At 39.0% G+C, this 23,017-nt stretch overlaps 1 protein-coding gene and 2 pseudogenes across 1 annotated transcript in view; all 3 read right to left on the bottom strand.

Annotated features, from left to right (window-relative positions):
* The window catches only part of LOC138020422 (protein mono-ADP-ribosyltransferase PARP12-like), a 25,072-nt gene extending 17,617 nt beyond the window's left edge, over positions 1–7,455 (bottom strand). The window contains exon 1 of the mRNA XM_068867411.1: positions 7,383–7,455. The gene's annotated coding sequence lies outside the window, so the exon portion shown is untranslated. The remainder of the gene's footprint in view (positions 1–7,382) is intronic.
* LOC138020429 (uncharacterized) lies at positions 2,287–5,904 on the bottom strand (annotated as a pseudogene).
* Positions 7,456–14,409: 6,954 nt separating the features above from the next.
* Positions 14,410–22,687, bottom strand: LOC138020212 (uncharacterized; annotated as a pseudogene).
* Between the last annotated feature and the right edge of the window lie 330 nt (positions 22,688–23,017).

The raw sequence follows: 23,017 nt of genomic DNA, 5'->3' as shown, positions 1-23,017 counted from the left end.
ATACAAAATTAATAACTGTTTTTGAGCTATAGTAAAATTAAAAATAATATCATGTAAGCAGTCATTGAATTAGAGCCAACACCACGACTTAATGGAAATTGCAAAGCTGCAAGACAGTTTTGTTTTAAAAGATGTACCATGTTTAAAATATACTATTATTTAATTTTTCAGTTTTCAAAAATCTATCTGCAAATGGTAAGTTGTGTAAATGGGGGGCCCGCTCAGAAAGTCTTCTGATAATCATTTAGACTAACGGTAATGTGCTAACGTATGCAAACAGGAAAAGGGGTAAATTAATATTTGTTCCCCAGCTGATGAAGGTTAAATAATAATTTTGATATTTCTGAAATTAATGAAAATCAAAAATCAAGCCAAATCTGAAATGCTTTATTCCAAGTCACAGTGATACCTTTTGTAGTGCAGCTGTTGTGTTGAGGGACTTACCAGCTTCCTGCCTTTCCTTGTATCACAACCTTGTAGGGCATTATAATAATGGGAGATCTCCTGTACAGGTATTTAAAAGGGCCAGGCTGAACCATTTTAGTTGTCAATCCCATACACATTAGACTCCTGAAGTGGATTCAAAGTCTGTTGCAACAAATCCAGAGTGTCTTGCGGAATTGGGCAATTCGGTGGGTCTCCATCGACAATGTTTAGTCTTTCCACAGGAAGAGGCCCATCCCAGTCAACCCCATATGGATCAACGTTCTCTGGAACTGCTTCTATAATAGCTGGATCACCAACAGCTGATTGTCCTTCATTATCTGGGTTGATGATTCCATTGATCCACATCTTACATGTATCTGGACTCGAATTGTTTTCTGTATGCCGGGATGGGGCCATTATTAAATGCAGCAGCAAATTTCTTTAGTGCATATTTAATGCCTGCTTTAAATATACAATACAAAACAAAAACGTGCTTATCATTCTCCAGACGACCACTTTCCTCCAACACATAAAATATACAATAAAACAGGAAAATAAAACACCTAAAAATCTTACGCCATAGTCTGTCTATCCTCTGGTCCCTAGTAGAAGAGCCGCAAATAAAACTTCCACGGCCATCACCCCTTACCTGCACCATCCTCAAAGCGACAATAGTGTTCTCCCATAAATGGCCACCCAAGTTCTTCTGCTGCATTTTGAAACAGAGTGGCGGCTACTGTTTCAGAACGGTTGTTCCCAGCACATAGTAAGTACATGATGTGTCTAGAAATAAACCGTCAATGCAGCCATGAATCACGAACTTCCATCTTATTAAGGAATGATTGCTGTCAATGTGCCAAAGTGAATTTGGCCCGGGAACGCTGTACACCCTTCGAGTTACATGTATAACATATGCCCACCTTAATGCAGTGTTTTCTGGATCAACGCGAGTGAGTGACCTCCTTATCTTATCCCTTTGAACTCTAAGCCCACGAGACCTGAGAAAACCAATCAAATAGGATTCCCCTGTTGTGTTTCCATGCCAAGAAATATATCCCCTAAAGAAGCTCATCCAGTTTATCACCTGAAATATCTGTTTAAGTGCTCCAGGTTGTACTTCCTTACTCTTCCATACAAGGTCCAGCGGGTAATTTGTAACATCTCGGCCATATCTTTCCATGTGAAGGAAGCGCTTCGGACTGGTCTCCTTGCAGTTACTTTTGATAACAAAGGGTGGTCTTCCTGGCTTTGAAGAATGACTCGTCTCCCGTAATCCAAACTGGTAAATTTACAGTTCTGCATCTTATTTGGCTTACTTTTGCATCACAGTATTGATATACATCTCTAAGAAAACTACACAACAGTCTTAAAACTTGATCGACATTCCTACCAAAAATGGTTCGCGCTGTTGTTTTAATATTTAACAGTCAGCTCGGTACGGTACGTTTGTAAACATTTACGGCTAGCAAATGTACCAGAAGGTTTGTACTGTAGGTGAAAAGTAAAGTGTTCTACATTCCATTAAACAAACGAGTCAATTCATTTAAGGATGACCTACTTAGAAGGCTTTATAAGGTAAAGGCATAACCAGAAAGTGACTAGGTTGGGAAGGCGAAAGCGACATTTGCTCAAAAGTGAATAAGATGGGGTCTATGATTGCCTACAGAGTAGACTATAATAAGGTAGGGGCTCGGAGAGGCCAGCGGCACATACCCAGCAAAAATTGACCCAATGTACCCCCCCCCCCCCCCCTTCCCCGAGCACAGAAGCAGCTATTTTTCTTTCATGTAACTTTGTTCATCCGCTGGCCGACAGGACAGCGGAAATTATTGAATGAAAATTTTCGCCTTGAATGTAAAATGATTTCAACTGAACAAAAATATGAATAATTTATTGAACAAAAATAGATTTTTACTGAATGAAAATATGAATCATTGAATACTAAATACAAATATGAGTTATTGAATACAACAAAAGAGATGCACTGCGAGCTAAAAAGACTGATGCGTTGCAAACAAAAAAGGGAACCGCTGCAAATAAAAAGCAAATACTGCAAACAAAAAACAAAAACTGCAAGAAAAAAAAAGAAGCTGCTGCAAATTTAAAAGGAACGTTGCAAATAAACGAGCGGTACCGAACGGTTAGTGCGAAGTCTTGCACGTACGAGCACAAACAAGAAGAAAACAAGAAGTGGTTTCACTTTGACCAGGTAGATTCCCTCGACATAAAATAGAAGCAACAAAATAGACCAAAACTTATCTTTCATACGTAGCAAGCAAAGCGACATCAAAATGGCGGACTGATCCGCTAAGCACGAGACACGCGATTTACCCTTCTCTCGCCGTTGACGATTTCGGATATCGACCACATATCAAATTTAGGGGCCGGAGTAAATCAGCGATATTTCCCAGTTTGTTCTCAAAAGACCAGCAGACTCACCTACCCCTAGATGAAATATTTCCAGATACTTCGGCTCACCACTACGCGTGGTCTAACAAAGAATTTTCAACCTATTTTGCGTGAAATAAAGCATCATATTGTGTCCGACCCTTTGGAATAATTGACATCTGACACTGGAATTTTAATCAGGAAATATTATGTTGCTTACTTGAAGTATCATACCCGATTCTAAACCTAATAGTTCTCCGTCCTTCTGACTTCGCACTAAAACGAACACACACCATGCGCGCGCACTCTTCCGGTGGGACTGGGCACATATCAAGTAAGCGTTTTCCTGCCTTTTTCAAACTCCGTTCTGTCTGAACAAGGAGTGTTATTTGTGATGTTTTGTACCTTTTGTGGCGCTGGGGAAGCTCGAGACAGTATATGTGAAAAATGCGTGGCTGAAAAAGATATCGACGATGTGATAAAGCACTATTTTCATTGTACATTTCTGGAGAGTCTCCCTTTCATCCTCTGAAATATAGAGCCTGAACGACGACAGAAATAATTCACTTGTAATAGTTTCTTCTCCAAAAAGGCATAATGCAAGAAAACCCGTGACAGTGAAAGGGGAAATACCTCTCCTTTTTGTACCCATACATCAGAATCCTACCAATTGCTTCCCATTCAGCTCTTTGGTAATCGTGTCTGAAGGCAGGGACTTTCTCTTGAGTCCCCACAGCTAGCAAATTAAAGAATTGGTTCCAAAAAGTAGATAAAGCTTCTCGAAAAACACCAGCCTCCTTTCCCTCTTCCTCCTTGCCATTGTTGCCAATGAAATTAACATCTAAATTCACATGAACCATTTCAGGATCCTTAAATATCTCTATCAAATTATCTTTGAGAAACGCCCAATACACAATAATCTTATAAATAGGACAATCTGCTAAAGAAGCTTGAATACTTGAAACATCTGTACCTGTAGAAAAGTAATGAAAATAGTCACGAAATATACTCTGTTCATCAATGACTGTCTTTATGTATGTTACACAAATTATAAATTATTATTATTTTACTCTATTTTTCCAATTAAATCCATTGCACTATTACAAACACTGGATGCTAATGTTAGAGTACTTTACAATTACTGAGTCTGTTTTATCACTTTTTTCGAATTATGACCTTACTCAAGCATGCTATTTTGAATGGTGGGACATGCCCAGTCCATGCAGGAGGTATCCTTTGAGAGGTAGGAGGTTGCCCTTGTCAACACTCTAACTTGACCAAACAACTTACGAAATCATTACACTTGTTTTGTGCCTTATTCACCTGAGAACCATGGCTAGGGCTGTAACAATTATTATTATTATCATTTTAGAGAAACATATATCTTACAAGAATACTTGCAAAAGCAGACCTCAACAGACCTGTTACTACTGAGTGAGCCCCTTGGGTCAATGTATCAGCGTCTGCTGCTATCTCAGCTGTAGATATGTTGCTTATGGCTGTTTGAACTGGGCAAGAGTTCCTTGTTGCTGTGTGGGTTGTAACTGGCTGTGTTGTCACTGTGTTCGTTGTAGACGTGTGTGTAACAGATGGGAGGAATGTGACTGTGTTGGTGGTGATGTTGTTTGCACCAGTATGGTTAACCCTCAAGGTATCTCCTTCACTTTCATTTTCCTCTGTCATTTTCATCAACTGTAACCAATGTATAAATACAATCACATGAATTATTATAGCCACATCAAACAGAACGTCAGCCCTTTAAATACTCATTGTTTGGATAAGTTAACATGAAGTCTTAGAAGAAGTACCAGTTCACTAATTATTCCATTTCCTTTCCATGTATTGTATTTTTACTCTATCAATGCAAACAGCAAGCCCTTTTCCATGGGATTGTCTCTGTAGACATTACTCCAGTTTTTAGGAAGAGCCAAATAACAATAGAATGATTTCTTTAATATTAGTGCCTTTTGAGACAACAGAACATTTTATTCTGACACATCAATGACATCAGTACATTGAATCGCCTTGACTCAAGCTCTACCCGAGCAAATTCAACAAGCGGTCAGTATAAAATGCAGACTGCAGACTGGGTCTAAAATACAAAATGAGGTCTAGGCTTAGGCCTGGGCCGAGGACTATTTTGTACTGTAGTCTCCATTTTAGGCCCAGTCTGCAGTCTGCAGTCTGTATTTTATACTGACCAATTCAACAAGGCTTCCAACAAGGGCACTTTCAATTGCTGCTGTGAGATGCTGGGTTGCATTCAACACATGCACATTTGCACAGCAGACTGATGGGCTATGCTCCTGGCAGACAACAGTATAATAAGAAAAAGAAGGACAACTGAAGTGCCGTAATATGTAAATCAAACATCAGATCCCATTTACTTCACTTACATTATATCTATGAAAAGGAAAATAATTATTATAATTTATGCAGTAAATAAAATGTCGACTTATACCTCTCCGTAATTAGGCAAATCGATGTCACTTTCATCACTGCTGTACTTTTTCAAGAACATGGCTGTCTTGCAGAGGTATAGGGTGATTTGGTTGAAAGACTGTCCAAGCTCCTCTTTGTATCTTTGCAGTGTAAACGGCTCTGTGCCCCCTGGCAGGTACTTTACTTCGGTTCTATCAGGATACAGCAATGTAAAGCTACTGGGCCCATATACACTTAAATCGCTGTTGAACTTTACCATCGTTTTCGCACCTTTTGTGAGAAGAGAAGCTCCTCAGCACCGATCGACGGCAAGACTTTAAGCGGCAACGACGATCGATGAATTACTTTCAGTTCTCCATCTTTTAACCTAATAAAGCCTATATGAATAGTGACTTCATTCTGGCCGCTTTCCTTTTTCGCTTTCTTAGAAGACTTACTAACAAACCTGGATGTTCGTTCCTTTCCTTTCCTTTCTCTACATTCCTCAAAGGTGAGAGGAGTGGTCTGATGTAGTTTCCTTTCCGAAGATTCCACTTCTAATTGAGCAACACAGATTAGATCTTCGTCTTTTACACTTATCGTAATTCCACAAACATGACAAAAGTTCACTGCGTTGGCCAACTGTGAGCCACAACCCGAACAAAACATGGCAAACACAAACAGCCCATTTCACGGGAACGCAGAAACAGAGTGCTCCATCGCATGTTGCGCTCGCATGATATGTTTCTCTTTTATTTGCAGCGTTCCTTTTAAATGTGCAGCAGCTTCTCTTTTTTTTTGTTGCAGTTTTTGATTTTTTGTTTGCAACAGTTCCCTTTTTGTTGCCAGTGTATACTTTTTATTTGCAGCGGTTCCCTTTTTTATTTGCAGTGCATCTTTTTTGTTTGCAGCATTCGTTTTTGGTTCGCAGTGCATCTTTTTTGTTTGCAGCCTTCTTTCTTTGCTTGCAGCGTTCACTTAAATTTGTTTGCAGCGCATCTTTTTTGTTGGCAGCGCTTCTTTTTATTTGCAGCATCTCCCTTGTGGGCCATCGTAATAAATGTCTCCCACAGTCAAAACCAAATGAAGAAGTTCAAGCAAATTCATTCCGATCAGGAAACCAGGACGGTGTTATTTCAAAACTAATGTTTTTCTTTTTTTGGCCAGCTAGCATTTTACATTTTCATATTTATTATTACTATTATCACCGCTAAAATAACTGAATAAAAACCGTTTATGAGTGCCATATCAAAAAACACTATTCTCTCGCGTACCGATCCTTAAAGTGCACATGACTCGAAATTTCACCACCATTTTCTATTTCATATCATTGCAATTCAGGCTTTGCTTGATAGAATTGCCTTATGAGAATCTGAGTATAAACACACCTAATATACTTGAAGCGGTTAAACTGCGGAGAATCATAACGAGAGACTTGTTTTTCAATCAAAGCAGATTTCAGTGTCTGGTGTCACGCACGTGACAATTCGGAAATTCTAAATGCTCTATTTCTGTGTATTTTCAAAACCAAAAACGTTACGGAACTGGTAACTGGTAAAAGGATTTATCTCTAGGTTATCTTCAACCTTGTATAGATAAAAATCCGGAAGACCTCACGGTTTTGATTTTTAGAATATGTGAAATTAAACCATCCAGATGATCCAGTCATCGACCAAGAAGAAGAAAAAACTGAAAACGAATTCACAAACGAGGAAGAACCGCGAGAAGACAATGATGCTCAATTTCCGAATTCGAAACCTCGCAATTTCTAGATGAACTGCCAAGTGCTTGAATGATCACAAGTGGCTACAGTACGAAAATAACGCGATGTTTTGTCACTTATAATTATGCCGGCAGGCGAAAAAGAAAAACCCTATTGGAGGCGACAAGGGCTGCACAAACTTTTAAAAGTACAACTTTTCCATCCCTTGCTGTCGCCTATTTGTCCCCTTGCAAGGGCCACAGAGGAACAAATTGTCTTCTGAGGCAGTAAAGCTGGCTCAAACCCTCCATAGCCCGACAGTGGAATACAAACCCCAGAATATTCTATTTGAAATATTCGGACCAGGAGTCGTATACACTTCCCTAAGACTCTGACCAAGCATAACAAAAAACTCCAGAGCATAAGGAAAGGCGATTTTACTTACCAGGAATAGGCTTTCAAACTCCAAAACACAAAATTGCCTCAGAAATTTCCGAACACCTTGGACTCGGGCAAAGGGTCGCTTGTGGCATCATGGTATAGCTGTGGACCCAGGTCTTCTCAGAAATGTCACGCAATGACGTGATAGTATAGTACGAATAGACAATCGCTGCGAGAACTTCGCAGCGATTTTACGCTCTTGAATGCTGGGTGAGCCCCATTTTTCTTTCCGTAGATCACTTCCTTTCCTGATTTTGTCCATTTTCACAAAAACAAAAAAAACCTGTACGCGAGAAGTTACAAATATTTCGCCTTTTATGCTCTCGTGCGACCTAAGTTTTCTTTCTTAGACTAGTATGTATCGTTTTTCAAAGTCTATTTTACCTCAGAAAACGACATTAGCTGCAAAGGTTTGTTTAGTTATATTAGTTATGTTGAATTGAGTACGTTTACCTGATCTAAAGTTCACTAATGTAACTTTTTTTTTTTATTGCTGTAGTATGCTAAGATCGTCTTAAAATAACGCAAGCTTCTAAAAATGCACCTTATCTCTAAAACAAGCACGGTGAGCACCCATTTTTTTTACTTTTTCTTCACTTTTTGGTAAAAGTAGATAATTACCTTTCTGTGTGGCAAGTTTAAAATAAATCTGTACGTGAGAACATTTTGGGCGCGAACGTCCTTAAATGACTTACAATCAAAGAGAAAGACAAAAGAGGATGAGGGTGAAGAGGGGTTTAAGAGTTTGGTGAGCGGAAAACATCCATTGTGCGTTGTCACGCAACGCTTTTAGTCCATTGCATGACAGCCCATGTAGCCTGCGAACGCAGACGTACTTCCGGCGGTCGTTTCTCTCCCCGCCGGAAATACGTCTGCGTTCGCCGGCTAAGATGACGACAGCAATTACGCACGTGGCCTTGAAGACCATTGAAGGCAGAAGTAAACTGCGAAAAGACCCTTGGATTGTTTTGCCTTGTTTTAAAAACTAAACTGAAAATGTACAAATATCAAGGCTTTGCTTGGCAACGATAAAAACTTAATTAGAGTAGGAACAAGAAACTATTTCAAAAAAAGAAATAGAGTTTCGTTTCTGGAATGGTAAGGTTAGGAGAAAAAATGAAATACTAAAGCGTGGGTCACCAGGAGCCCATCCTGGAGCGTGCAAATTCCATACAGCGTCTGTGAAACGGCGTTTTCACAAGTAGGTTTATTTTTAGACTAGCCCTTCCCGCGAATTAGGTCAAAAAACAAAGTCAGTTACGGTTCGGTGACCCTATGACGTCAGCTTAATTTCTTGTAATTGGTCATCGGGCTCCTGTGGGAGTCTCATTAGCGGGAAATTCAATCTAAAAATAACCTTACTTGTGAAAACGCCGTTGCACAAGTATAGTTAAGTTGCACGCTCCGGGTGATGGGCTCATGGGGTCACTCGGTCTGTCATGTTTATTTCTCTTCGTCTATTGAAACTCTCGAGAAATAAATATAGAAATGTAGACGCAAACTTACTTCATGTCTCTTGGAAAGGTGAAAAGTCTGTCAAGGAATATGAACAATTTAAGAGAAGAGCAGATACGGACTGTTCATGTGCACAATACATCGAAGCATAAAGTGTACAAATACATATTCTACCTTCCACCCCCTACGTAACATTTCAAATAGATTCCGTTTTCCGTGAATCTTCCATTACATTTGCTACTTGTGAAACTAGGCAGTTACCGGTTCTAGCTTTAAAATAACTGGTTCCTGGTTAACCCAATTTATTACTACGACTCACCAGTCCGAACATTGTTCACAAAATACTCATTAGTATGGGGTCTATGACTCTTTTGTAGACTGTCCTTATGATGATGTTGTTTATTGTCATCGAACTGTAATAAATAATAAACACGAAGAGAGATAGCTTTGATTTTTTTCAACAATATATCGCTTTAATCTAAACCAAACAAAATATTATAGGAAGAATAACTTATTTATAGTCTTCTCTTCATTTTTTGCTTCGTTTCGTTCAAACGAAACGTATCTATTTTGACCTTAGGGTGAACTATTTACACAGTGAGGTAGAGTGGCCAATTAAAACAGAGTTTGTAATTGAAAATCTAAACATCTATGAGATGTAAAAACAACCTAATGAACATGCAGGGAACTTGAAGTATCGGAAATCATAAAGCTGACGAACAAAAAGCGAATGAAATGGGGCAAGAAGGTTTGACTATGTGAGGGTTTGAGTGCACAATGAAAATTTTCAACTTGCACAGCAACGAGGCTTTGATTGGGTTAAAGCGCAGAGTGGAATGTTTTTAACCTTTCTATTGCAAACATACAGTGCCCTCAGAGCTGCAAATTCTCTTTTATTTTTGCTTATTACAGGTCATTAGCTAATTTTAGTTTGTAATGTACTTCATTGTAGGTCATTGTAGATCATTGTAGGTCATTGCCAGGGTAATTCCTTGTTTCAGTAACGAGTGTTGAATGTGATGGCGATGCTTCGTATTTTTTGATGCATTGTTCAAAATTTGTCATGACTAGAAAGAAAGCGTAAAATCATTTTGATTGTCACTACGAGTCCAAAACTCGAAAACAAGGTGCTTTTTTGCTTACTTAAAAAAGAAATTTAATTCAACCATGAAGGCCTGGCCAAAGGCTCGCAACGCTTCAACGCGACATCTCGGCAACACTGTTGCATGATTTTGCGACATGTGTTCAACGAGCCGGCCAAACGCACGCAGCATTTTTACTGGGTTGCCAGTATGGCAATCCCAGTCGGAAAGTGGGTAAAATTTCTCAATTTTATTACTGGGTTGCCAAAGCCAGTCGGAATCTGCGTTTCATTTCTCTGTTTTATATATTTTTTTGCACGCACGCAATTGAAATAGGAAGGGTTTTTGCCTCTAATACCAAATATGTTGTTTGTTTCAATAAATTTTACGCTGGAAAAGGTTTTAATGATATTTTCAGATACCCTTATGGAGCTCAAGAATGGAACGTCAATAGACCATATTCGTATTCGCAGTATTGGACTGGAACTAGCTTGCAATGGAGGCTAATGCGGGGAAATATTTTAAAAAGTATTTGCATATGAAAAGATTTCCCCGCATTAGCCTCCATTGCAAGCTAGTTCCAGTCCAATACTGAGAATACGAATATGGTCTATTGGCGGTGAAAAATAAATATCTGGAATCTTGAAAGCGACGAATAATGGACTTCTAGAACCGGTCAGTGTAAAACGCAGACGGCAGACCGGGGGTAAAATACAGTTATAATTTAACTGTTGAAAAAGCCCAAACGCATTAGCACAAATGCTAACAGTTAAGCTTAAATATTGTTTTCGGCCTAATTAGGCCTAAGGGTAAGGTTAGAAGGTGCGGTGGCCTCATGGTTAGAGTGCTCGACTCCGGATCGGAGTGGTTCGGGTCCTGGCTGGAGACATTGTGTTGTGTTCATCGGCAAGACACTTAACTCTCACGGTGCCTCTCTCCACCCAGGTGTATAAATGGGTACCGGTGAAATGCTGGGGGTAACCATACGATGGACTAGCATCTCATCCAGTGGGGAGTAGAAATACTCCTAGTCGCTTCATGCTAAAGAAACCGGAGATAAGTGCCGCCCTGATGGGCCTTCTGGCTCGTAAGCAGAGATTTTACTTTAGGCCTAAGGTTAGCATTTGTAAGGGGTTTGTCTTTTTCAACAGTTACGTTATAACCTCAGTCTGCATTTTACCCCTGGTCTGCAGCCTGCGTTTTACACTGACCGCTTCGACAATAATCTTTCGACCGTCGAGCCGTAATAAAAAACAGAACAATTAAAGTGAGCTGTATTTCTATTATTTTACAAAGGGTGATGTTATGCAAATGGAAGATTCTCTGGTAACTTATGGGTTAACTAACGAAAGACAGAGATAATATCGCAAGTGGATTGCCTGAGCAAAAATATAAGGATTCGTATGAGAATCCCGATAAAAAGCTTAAGGAGATAATTACAAGAAAAACATCTCAATTAAAAAGCCTAACCTTTTTGTCATCGTGGATAGCTTCCTTCCTGTGTGGTTATTTTCCAGAGCCTACACGATTTGAGCCATTTCACAATTTCTTGGTTGTCAACGGCTATAGTAAAATTCCAAGACTAAATTATCAGGTGCCACCAATTTGAGTCAAATATTCTTGGATAAAATATTTCCACGGTCACCATTTTACATCAGAATCAATTGCCCAAAAAATTGAAATTTCATTTCAACCCACTGTCAACGCAATAGCAGTCCTGCGAACAACGTCAGGTGTCAGGTGGTTTTCATGCACGCAATGAAATAGGACGGTTTTTTTGCCTCTAAAAGCAAATATATTGTTTGTTTCAATATCGTTTTCGCTGGAAAAGGCTTTTGTGAGATTTCCAGCCTTTGTGTATTTATCATGTGTAATTTTCGAGCTTAACAAATTTGCATAAGTGGGTTAAAATGTGATACGGAAGGATTTTTGTGGTATTGCGCTCTCACTCAGCGCGTGCATAAGTCACGAAAATAAACAGGTCTGTTGGTTCAACAAAATGAGCCCCAAAATCAGCAAAAAATTGTGACGCTGATGAATACTTGAAAGAAAAAGTAAAATAACAAAAACAAAAACCCGGTATCTTGCCATCATGTGACACCGATGCTTAACTGTTTCGCGAGTAAACACGCCGCGGTAACTTGATCACGGCGCCCGTTGAATTCGATGTCACTTTCGATTTTGCGATTTACTTGTGCAGCCAAAAGTGCAATAACAAAATTGAACGTAGCAAAAATCTGCCAAAATGTTTTTAGCTGATGGTAACTTTTTATATTCCCGGTGCAAAATTAATGTTGTTTATGTCGTAAATTTTGTTGCTGATGGCAAAATATTTTATTCTCGATCGACCGTTCTGAAAACTTCCTTCTGCTCTTCCTAAAAACTGTGTATCAATATGTATTTACTTTTGCATCTATATTTGATTTGCATAAAGCAAGCTAACAGAATTTGTACCTTGCTTAGTTCGTATTTTTGAGCGTTAAAATATAATTTTCGGTGCTAAGTAGAATACTTTTTAGGTCACCCATCCAGATACTAACCCCGCCCGACCGGACGGGGCTAAACTTCAGTAAACACACAGCTGTCAGCTGTTCAGAGTACACGCTTAAACTTGTGGTGAAAGAAGTTGTGAGGGAACTTGACAAGGATCATGTCTGCCTAGAAGCCAATGCTTCTCGTTTCCCTTTTATTTTCTTCAATCTTTCGGGGTTTAGTACTTTGCTAGTAACCACATGTCTTCTCAGGGGGCTATTTACCTAAGACTTCTACCATGGCACTACAATAATATACAATACCAAAACAATCTCGTGCACTATTACAGCTACACATTACGCGACTAAAGACTATTTGAATCTCCTGGAAGACAAACCACAGCTCAGTTGACAATATGGAATACAGCGCAGTGTTAAAGCACTACCACACGTACGCAATGCGTGCCTATTTTTTCTAAAGACGACTGAAATTTTTCTTTCTGAAAAATGATTAATTGGTCGGTAGCCAGGTTTTTAACCTCAGAAAAAGATCTGTTTCGTCTTATGAACGTGTGAGCCAAAGAGCCTCTGCTGACACGACTTCTGAGTGACCCCTTAAATAGTCTTAATGACCCCGGCTTGAAAAAAAATGACTGGAACGCTGCAGTTCAATACCACCCAACTCAGTCCCTTCTTTTCTCCACGCCAGCAAAACATTTTTCTAATAATTATTATTCTAAAAGGTCATCTGATGCACCCAACAGTGGACTCCAAAGTTACCCAGCCCCAATATGAACAATACATAAAACTTGAACATATTTTACAAGAATAAAATACCAGTGATAAATCATATTGTTATTGTTCTCTTTGGGTAATGTAAAATCACTCTTAGTAATGAAAAAATGAAAGAATATGTAACTGATATTACATTATTATTTTGGTGAAATAAATAAATCACATGTAAATACTTGATGGGCGATCAGTATCCATCATATGATAAAAGGTGTTTATAAAAACGTTGAAACTGATCTAGATAAAAAATTATTAAAACTGAATTTTCGACTGCAACTGCGGTCTTTATCAGAGTGACTAAAATATGCTGTTCGAGAGTAATATGCTAAAACTAAAATAAGAAGTTACTTTATCCCCTAGGGCTTCAATCATGTCTTATAAACAGAAGGGAATGGCTTCCGCTCGTTCGCCGCATTTTTCTCTATTGTGGAGTGCCATGATTCCAAAAAGATTCTTTTGTGCCAATTATTGACATTCTTTTCTAGAATTTCCACATAGCCAGTGTCAATGTCATGGCCAGTGGCTTCGGCGTGATCTTTCGCTCATTATTTTAGGAAACCAAAGGATCGCCCAAAAGAAACGAAAACAAAAGGCATTGTGTACAAGGTTAAATGCCGATCGTGTGATTTCACATAACAAAGAGATCATGGAATTCACGTGGCGGGGACCATAAACCAGGAACTAATAATAACAACGAGTCGGCAATAAAAGATTACGCCGAAACCACTGACCATGACATTGACACTGGCTATGAGGAAATTCTAGAAAAGAATGTCAATGATTGGCACAAAAGAATCTTTTTGGAATCATGGCACTCCACAATAGACAAAAATGCGGTGAACGAGCGGAAGGGATTCTCTTATGTCTATAAGACATTAGCGAAACCCTAATGGATAAAGTAACGTCTTACTTTAGTTTTAGTTTATTACTCTCGAACAGCATATTTTAGTCAATCTGATGAAGAACGCAGTTGCCGTCTAAAAATCAGTTTTTAATAATTTTTTTATCTAGATCAGTTTCAACGTTTTTATAAACACCTTTTATCAAATAAATCACATAATAATTAAATCAAATTTTACATTCTGTGACATTGTTCAGTTTCAACATGCACTTAGAGGGGCAGTGTCACGCTATTTTAGACACATTTCAGGACACTAAAAGACGTCTTTAACAACAATAAAACTTTATTTTAATAAAGTTTAATTATTAAAATATTTAACAATTAAAAAAAGGCCATGTACAACTCGCGTATAGCGTAAGCTAGTCGAGGCGAGTTGTGCAGGGAAAAAAAGGCAAAAAGAAGAAAATAAACCAATTTGTAAGCTTCAAATAACAGACTATGAAAAATGACAGGAATAAACTATAAATAAAATACAATCATTCGCATACGGAGATAAATATAGTTACACAATTGATTGGTATTAAGTAGCTTAATAAACTAAACAAACTAAACAGGCGAAAAGATGGACAGTGAATTGTTACAAAAAGTTATATAAGATATAAATTAATTTTGGATAGTAAATTGGGTGTCTCAATATAATCCTCCTCGCTTTCTAGAGCTGCGAATAAAGCTTTGCGAATTGATTTCTTAAACGCCAGTTTAGGTAGATTACACACTCGCGATGGAAGACAATTCCACGCTTTCACGCCAAAGCATAAAAAAGAATTGTGCTGTTGATTTAAACGTGAAAATTTAATGATATTTGCCACAAGATGCAGCCCTCGTGTTATATGAATGAATCATGCAAGTCTTTGTATCAATGAAGACCAAAAAATAATGCTGTAGTTTTGTTGCCAATAGCCAATGAAGGCACTGAAGCTATTTATTGTTGTTTGTGGCCAAGGATAGAGAGGATGGAAATGGATTGAAACTTAAAAATCTGGTAAGTTTTTTCAAGTTTGGAGACCATGTCTTCAGAAAGTTGCCAAAAATTAAACACGAATAGCTCTTTGTGCCATAAACACATTTCATATTTTCTCAAAGGGTTGTCAGGAATGTTCTAATTTAGATTTTTACTCAGTTTTGACCTAAAAACAGCAAATTTAGCATGGGAGAATCTTTACAACAAAGAAGCAGGCCATCCCAAGAGTATCACATTCCGTGACTAGGACTAGAATGATTTAAGAATACTCTGCCACCCCTGTCTTCTTGTAACGGTATTGTTTGAAGAACGAGTGTTTGGAAATCAATTAGAAAAAGCAATACACAACTTCAACGGCCCACTAGTCTTTGTACCGTGTACTTTTAGGCATGGACTGTACAAGCAAAGAATCTTCTTCTTGCACACTTTTGGGCGGTCGAAACCGGCAAAATTCATCCTCAGCTAACCCGTCCATGTTTCAGAACTACCTGGACGCCACTGAATTCAAATTTTCTCGTGTTTGGAAACCTCGGTAAAACACTCGCACGCGTTTTTGAAATATTACTTCATCAACGCACTAAAGTTTCACAAGTATGTTGTTCGGTGAAAAATATAGGGAAAAAAGGCGAATATTAAGATCCGGCAACAAAACTAGTCTAGCGTTCATTTCGGGTTAATTCATGGTATAAAACCAATTCTGACTAATGCGATTCGAAACCCAAGTCTTACGAATGATTTGGATTCTAATTCTTAGTCGGACAACACCTAATTATCCATGCACAAACACCCAACTGATCTAGGGAAGAAAAACTCCTCCGAAACATCTTAACGATTTGAACAAACACCCAACTGATCTAGAGAAGAAAAACTCCTCCGAAACATCTTAACGTTTTGAATTATTCTCACATTCAAGTATACAGAGGAGACTACTTCACGGGAAATGTCGAAGTACTCAATTCAGGCGGGCTCGAAATAACGGCCGGTCAACGGTCAGTGTCCGAACTGATTTGGGAGTTGACCGGTCAACCTTTCGTCTTGCCGGTCATGTTGACCGGTCACATTTGATCGTTTTGAAAATGAAATAAATTTACATGCTGCTCAGTTGTTTCAGTTGTAGCAAGTCGCTGTGTATTGTCATTTGCGGAACTTTGATCTGAAATCCTGGGTGAAATGCAGCAAGAACCGTTGTTGACAATGGGTGCTTTAAAGTGCTATAAGCTCTAGGCAACCACTTTTTTGGAAAAATAAAACGCCAGTTTTGGTTCATGGGCCCCTGTTTTAAGAGTTATCTATTTTATATAATTTGACAGGCCAGAAATGGTACGTGACCGAGCTAAAATGAATTTGGCCGGTCATCGTGTCCGGAGACTCTCCGGAAATTGTTTCGAGCCCTGCAATTTAGGCACAATTTTTTTTTGACAGAACGAGCAGAGCTTTGCAATCGTCTGAGGCAAAAAATATCAAACGAATGCATTAACAACGTACAAAAGCACTTTCCACACTGAAGTTTTCCATACTTTGCGATAATATTGAGGTGCTCCATGACTGCTGCGAAATAAGTTTCGAACATGTCAGAAAACCATTTCGCAGTACTTGAAGCGATTTATCCATCTCGGTATGTGTAGTGATGATATCACAGCCAATCAGAGCCTTATTGTTTGACGAGACAAAGCCATGCTTTGTACATTTGAAGTGACAAATGATTGCTAACAGATATCTTTTGCTGCAAGTGTGATAGAATACCTTCGAGTATAAGTTAAACAAAAATTCAAGTTGTACCTTGAGATGACACCCTGAGCTTCATTTCAGGAAATTAACGCACTACCTTAGATTTCATTTTATACTGAATCATGTAGGTGGGATAATATTGATCTGAATCAAACAGAACATAAAGAGAGGGCATATCCATGTTGTCCACACAGGAATCACAGCGCTCGTTAGATGCAGCATCACTCTTCTGGGGAGGCCTCTTCATAGACGGCTCACCTTTGGCTGAAGATCCAACAAGCACCTCAGCGAGAAACATGTATCTCACCCCCTCTGGGTCTTGCTTGCAGTAGGTATTTCCCAGGTTTGCTTCAGTAGTGAAGTAAGCTCCTTGACCGAACGCTGCCACGCGATCTTCATCCTGCGCTCGCCAGTCGATGTTTTCCTCACAAACGCTGGGCACATTTTGCCAATCGGCTCCATGGAAAAGAAGCTTTTCATTCAGTGGGCTATTTTCCAAGCGAGATGATCTCTTTTCCAATTGTTCTTTCTTTCTGCAGAGTTCAAAATATAATTTCCCTTAGGTATGTAGCATAAATTTCCCCGGATCACCGTCATTCTTAGAACGGCTATCTCAATGCTTAAAAACACGTAGATGGAGTAAGAAACTGATACAACAAGACATGGCAAAAGGTGTTTCCAAAGGACGCAACAAACATACAAGAAATAAGTACGTAAATTTAATTAATACTCAATCTTACTCAAAATTTTGCGGAATATCAAGATTATGATAGTGATGCCTACACAAGAATTCCTTGTACGACCGGATGATGTTAAAGAAGATATATATTAAAGTAAAGATTAAAACGTGGCAGCTGAAACCGAGAACCCTGGAAGAAAGAACTCTTTTCATCACTGCAAATGTAAACAAAGCGCGAGAATCGAGTTAGTAGTGGGTGAGGAGGAGATTAAGTAGCCCAAACAATTTCTCCAGGATTACAGTACTGTTTTGAAATCAGAGCGAACTTTCTTTGGTTTCTATGACAGGAACTTAATAAATAATCGTTACTTTGTGACAAAGAATTAGTTTAAGACGACGAAAGAGTCAGCCAGGGATATGACGTTTTTAGTCATGGCTCATCAAAACCAAAACAAATAACCTTGGAAAAACAGAGTCCAGCGAGGAATATTTCACCAGTTCCACTTCATACATGTATTTTAAACGTTTTTTCCATTCATTCAAGTATTTTCTTACCTGGCATACTTCTCCCACATGAACGGGTTCTGAACTCTTTCAATGCCTAAAATAGCTGCCTTGTTAGACATAGACCGATGAAAATAGCTCTCGGCTAACTTAAATTCATCAGAGCCTGTCGAGAGAGGAACGCAAATGTACTCCACATCTTCAGGAACTATCGTCCACTGAAGTGGAAAACGACTTGGACCTGCAGATGGTGACTCGGGAACCAACGGAATCGGCAAGTCAAAGGAACTGCGAAAAAAAAAAAGATTTAAAATAATTACTAAGCAAATATACTGACGATCCTAGTGTCTGCACCCAACATGCATCGCTCTTATTATGATTTGGGAAACTTTCTCAAACAATCTCAAAAAAAAAAAACTGGGGTGTTTGGTAATAATGACCTCTTTTCGGTGGTGGAAATCCAACAAATTTTAAAAAGGCTTCCTTATATTGCCTTCGGTAAGAATTTTGGTCTGGCTGCATGCATTTATTAAAAGCAACAAGGAAACTCTCACGATGTGCTAATTAAAAATCAACAGCTCTATATATCATCGGTTATAGAGGAAGCAGAGTTATGACAGGAAACAAGGTTTCTCTGAAAAAAAACCCCGGAAAAGTTGCGTTACCTTTCGTGAGGTTGAGGATTCAGCCCTTCCAATTCAAGTGTACTAACAGCTTCCCTACTGATGTCTGAAATGCCTGATACCTTTGCCACCTCTGGTTTGACCCGTTCTAAAAGACAAAACATATTACAGTTGTAATGGCTCTCACGTATACCTAGAACTATGCTAGTCGAATTCTTGTTTTTGGCCCCAATCCTTGAACATGTTATTCATGCAGCCTACTACTTCCACGATCCCCCTGTCAGTAAGATATCAGCATGGAACGGAAACATTTAGAAGCGTCACCATGCAATGAATTCATGACTTTTAAAAGCGCTCCTATGATACAAAATCATTTCCCTTTTTTCTTCAGATTTTAAAAGTGTGTTTGCCTTACCTGACAGGCAACTTTTTGAGCTTAGTTTTTTATCGACTGGGTGTTTACTTTTGGATTTCACGGTCAGCCATTACTCGTGTTCAAAACTGATCGATTGGACCTCAGAGGCTTGGATCTAGGGAAAGTTACGTCATTTACTCGCTGGCTTAACATTTCAGCTTGGTTTAAAAGTCTGAGAGCCGGAAACTCCCGTGTTGCATATTAATTCAGCCGCGAAAACACGCTTTGCATTCTTAATTAAACTATTGAGTCTTTTACGTCATTTTTTCCTTGATCCAGCTTTCTAAAGATTTTAAAGTTTGTAATGGCCCACCATTAAATAGGAAAATGCCAGTTAAAATAAACAGTTTTCTTTTTGAAATCAAGGCTTAAAACTTGGGTCACTTGGTGTTTAGTTAACATAGGTTTGAAATCCAAAGAATAAGAAGAATTTTGGCAGAGGCAAATCGTTCACAAAGTAGCTCTGACTTAAGAATTTAAAGTGCGTTTCAAGATTAGCTATGTCTCAAAGCACTATATCCCAGATATTTGGGAGCGCTGTTGCCTTAAAATTTTTCACTGTACATGAGAAAATGTAACTTCGTGCTATGAAACAAAAATTTATCAGTTTCTGATGGATAGAATTTCTCTGATAATTTGAAGGCTCAAAATTCAGAAGACGACTCCATGTACGTTAACCTTTTATATTCACTGAAACAAACTGTCAAACAAGAAGCAAATGTGAAGACACTGGATCCTACAAAACATCGTTTGAAAACGAGGGGTAACGAGTCAACGCCTAAAACCCAGCAAAATGAAAGCACCTTTCTGAAAGAAAGTTGTTTAGGTGTAACGCCAAACACTTTCACTTTTCTCCGTCAATTCACTTAGAAGTAACTCAGTACCAAACGTTTTTTTTTTCGGAGAGAAAAAAACTGTTCCAGCGCAGTTATGACAGCGGTTTCTTTTACAATCAAAAAGGCAGTTTCAACATTTTTATGCATTGGGTAATAGCGATTAGAGCAGCAGCTTATTTGAAGTGTCATACCACTGTTCTCAGATTTAGAAAGGCTACAGAGCAAGCATTCTGCCATAAGATATAACTAAGTTTGCGCAATAGTCTAACGATTAGCAAAAAATGGAAATTCCACTTACCCTTTGGAGTTTTCTCGACATCAAGTCTTTGTCTTCGAACTAGCAGCGTCCCCAATACAACACGGGCTGGAACCTTGCTAAGATTATATCTTCCAAGGACTAATTTAGCCTGTGGAGTTTCAAGGTTTGGTTGGTGGCCAAATGGACATATTTCTCCTTTCCTGCACTTTCCCATCACAAGATTCTCGCAGATGTGTATTCCATAACACTGAAACCCTCTCTGACAGGACCCACCATTATAATCACGGCAAACTTCAGGGACGGAGGCCGAGATCAGAATTCGAAGCTGCTCCTCCGACAAATCTTTTAACTTTAGATGGCTTGTGATTCTTTTGTTGTGTGGGCTTCTAAAATTATGACTATGACTAAACCAGCACTTTTCTCCAAATGGACAGACGCCATTTGCAAGAAAGCTCTTACAGACATGGTAGCGGAAGCATTTTGGATCCTTGCAGCCGTTTTTGGACAGCAAGTAGGTGAAACAAATTCTTGCTCTGGGGTGGATAGCCCGAACTTCTTCTATGTCGCCTTCTCTGTTTTCAATGGTCACAAATTTGCTTTGGCGCTTCTTGAACCAAGCAGCAATATCAGTGAATTCTGCTGGAAACAAGTCTAGGCGTTGGGATATCTCTGAAAATGGAACCTGACCATTGTATTCTTGGCAAATGCACCAGAAAACCGAATTTACTGAGACACTTTCTTGCTCAGGTGATGTCTGATCAAAGCTCCAGGGAGACACGGATCCTGCTTCGTTTGAGGGTCCAAACCCACCACCACATAACATCTCATCAACTTGTGAAAGTAACTCATAGTTTGAAAAAAGGGGCTATCAATTGGGTCATTCACATCTTGCCAGTCATCATCTGAAAGACTAATCAGATTTTTTTCAATAGGCGCAGAGACATGTCTTTCTGGAATAGGATCTTTCCTACTGCAATCTTTATTTCCTGTGAAATCAAGTTCCCAAGTAAATTTGGAGCTGGCACACATATCTGGTTTTTCAACATCTTCATTGTCAGAAACTGAATCTGAACTGTTCTCTTCAAGTCCCTCTTCATTCGTGCACGAGTCTCTTAATCCCCCAATTTGTTTATCTTGACAAGTTTTCTTTTTATTTCTCTTCCTAGGCCACTTCTTTTCTCCTTTCTTATTCTTCTTCTTTGTGCTTGTCTCAATATTGCCTTGCATTTCATGTCCATGAGGCAAGGACATATGCGGCGAAAGATCTGAAACAGACTTCATGTTACTGGTTCGTGAAGGAGGTGACAACCAGGAGCTCGCGTTGGCTTGGTTCTCATCAAATCTCTTCTGATGTTTCGGAATCAGAATGTTATGGTAAACTACATGGAGCTTCGAAGGTTGAGGAACCAACTCAAACTGCTTCAGAATTTTTATATTATGAGGGTCAGCACTTGCAAGTTCATGTGACAATTTGCAGTTACATGATATTCCTCGAGCAGCAAAGCTGCAGATGTGGAGATAGGGGCAACCAGTGGAAAAACACTCGCCTTTCAGGTACCTGAGGCAAACCTGAGGCAGACTATTGGCAACAATGTTTTTTATCGTTTCATCAGGATTCTTTTCAAGTCCCAGTATTTGAATTTTTTTTATGTTACCTTCATCATGAAAATCATGTGAGAGACCACAATAACCAGAGCATTTCCCCTCCAAATATCCTTTACATACATGCCAAAACTGGCAAGTTGGATTTTTACATGAGGCTTTAGAAGGGTAAAACAAGCACAACTTTTTCTTGAGACCGAAATGGCCGAGAATGTTCTTGTTGTGAGGAAGACAAAAATCATGCGATAGATGACACTCGTGGTCGCATTCAGTTGCGAGAACCTGTTTCGGGCAAATGTGAAGATGCGGGCAATTCCGAGTTGCACATTCACTTTCCAGGTAACTGCGACAAACCTGAGGCAAACTTCCAGCGATCATACTTTTCAAACTATCGTTTGTTTTGTTCTCAAATGCAAGCTCAGCAGTTTTGCTTTTATTATCGTCGTCGTGGAAGTCATGTGAACGGCCACAATTCCCTTTGCAAGTTCCCTCAAGAAACGCCTTGCACAAATGCCAGAACTGACATTTGCCTGCTAAACGACAAGATCCTGACAAGGAATAATTTAAACACATTCTTTTCTTCAAGTTGATTCGAATACCATATCCATTTCCATTTTCACCGGTGGCTAAAAGCAACCCGTTGACACCTGAATCAAAAGAACCGGACTTTTTTGCTGTTTCATACCACGAAATCACCGAAGATGCATTGTATTTCTTCGCCAAAGGCGACGGAGGATGTAACAATTGCGAAAAATAGGCAAATCCACCGCGTCCACAAATATAATTGAACACCTTTGCAACCGATACGTCTCCTTCCGCCATTTTGCGATCACAGCAATAAAGCGAAATGTTTTTTCTTTTTGTTCGGAGAAATCGACAATCCTTACTTCTACCGTGTAAGGTAGGGCGAAATCTGACAAGCAATGAGATAGGAGCCTCAGTGTTGAGCTTTTGAAGCGAAACCAGGAGACAATAACCTGCAAATCACACAGTACGTAATCTTTACCACCCTAGAATGTTCGGACAGACACAAATTTATGCAAAATTTTGTGAAACATGCATAATTAATTATGATTAAGTGATAATAATTACATATTTGTATGAGTTACAAAGTGTTTGAAAGAATATAAAGCCTAAAGCACAGGCGCGTAGCGTCCTATACGCATATACGCACGTGCGTACTTGAAGTGACCAGAAAATTTTGAATTTTTTAGCAATTGTTTCTATTTTTTAACATTTTACTTGTACGCAACCAAGATTTCGTGATGAAAGCACCACTTTGATTAAATTCTAAAAACTAGAACACAAGCTATACCATGTTATAACTTAGT

This window comes from Montipora capricornis, chromosome 2 (assembly GCF_036669925.1).
Source record: "Montipora capricornis isolate CH-2021 chromosome 2, ASM3666992v2, whole genome shotgun sequence".
Classification (NCBI taxonomy): domain Eukaryota; kingdom Metazoa; phylum Cnidaria; class Anthozoa; order Scleractinia; family Acroporidae; genus Montipora; species Montipora capricornis.
Note: the sequence above shows the minus strand (reverse complement) of the source record. Positions and strands in the feature narration are given on the sequence as shown.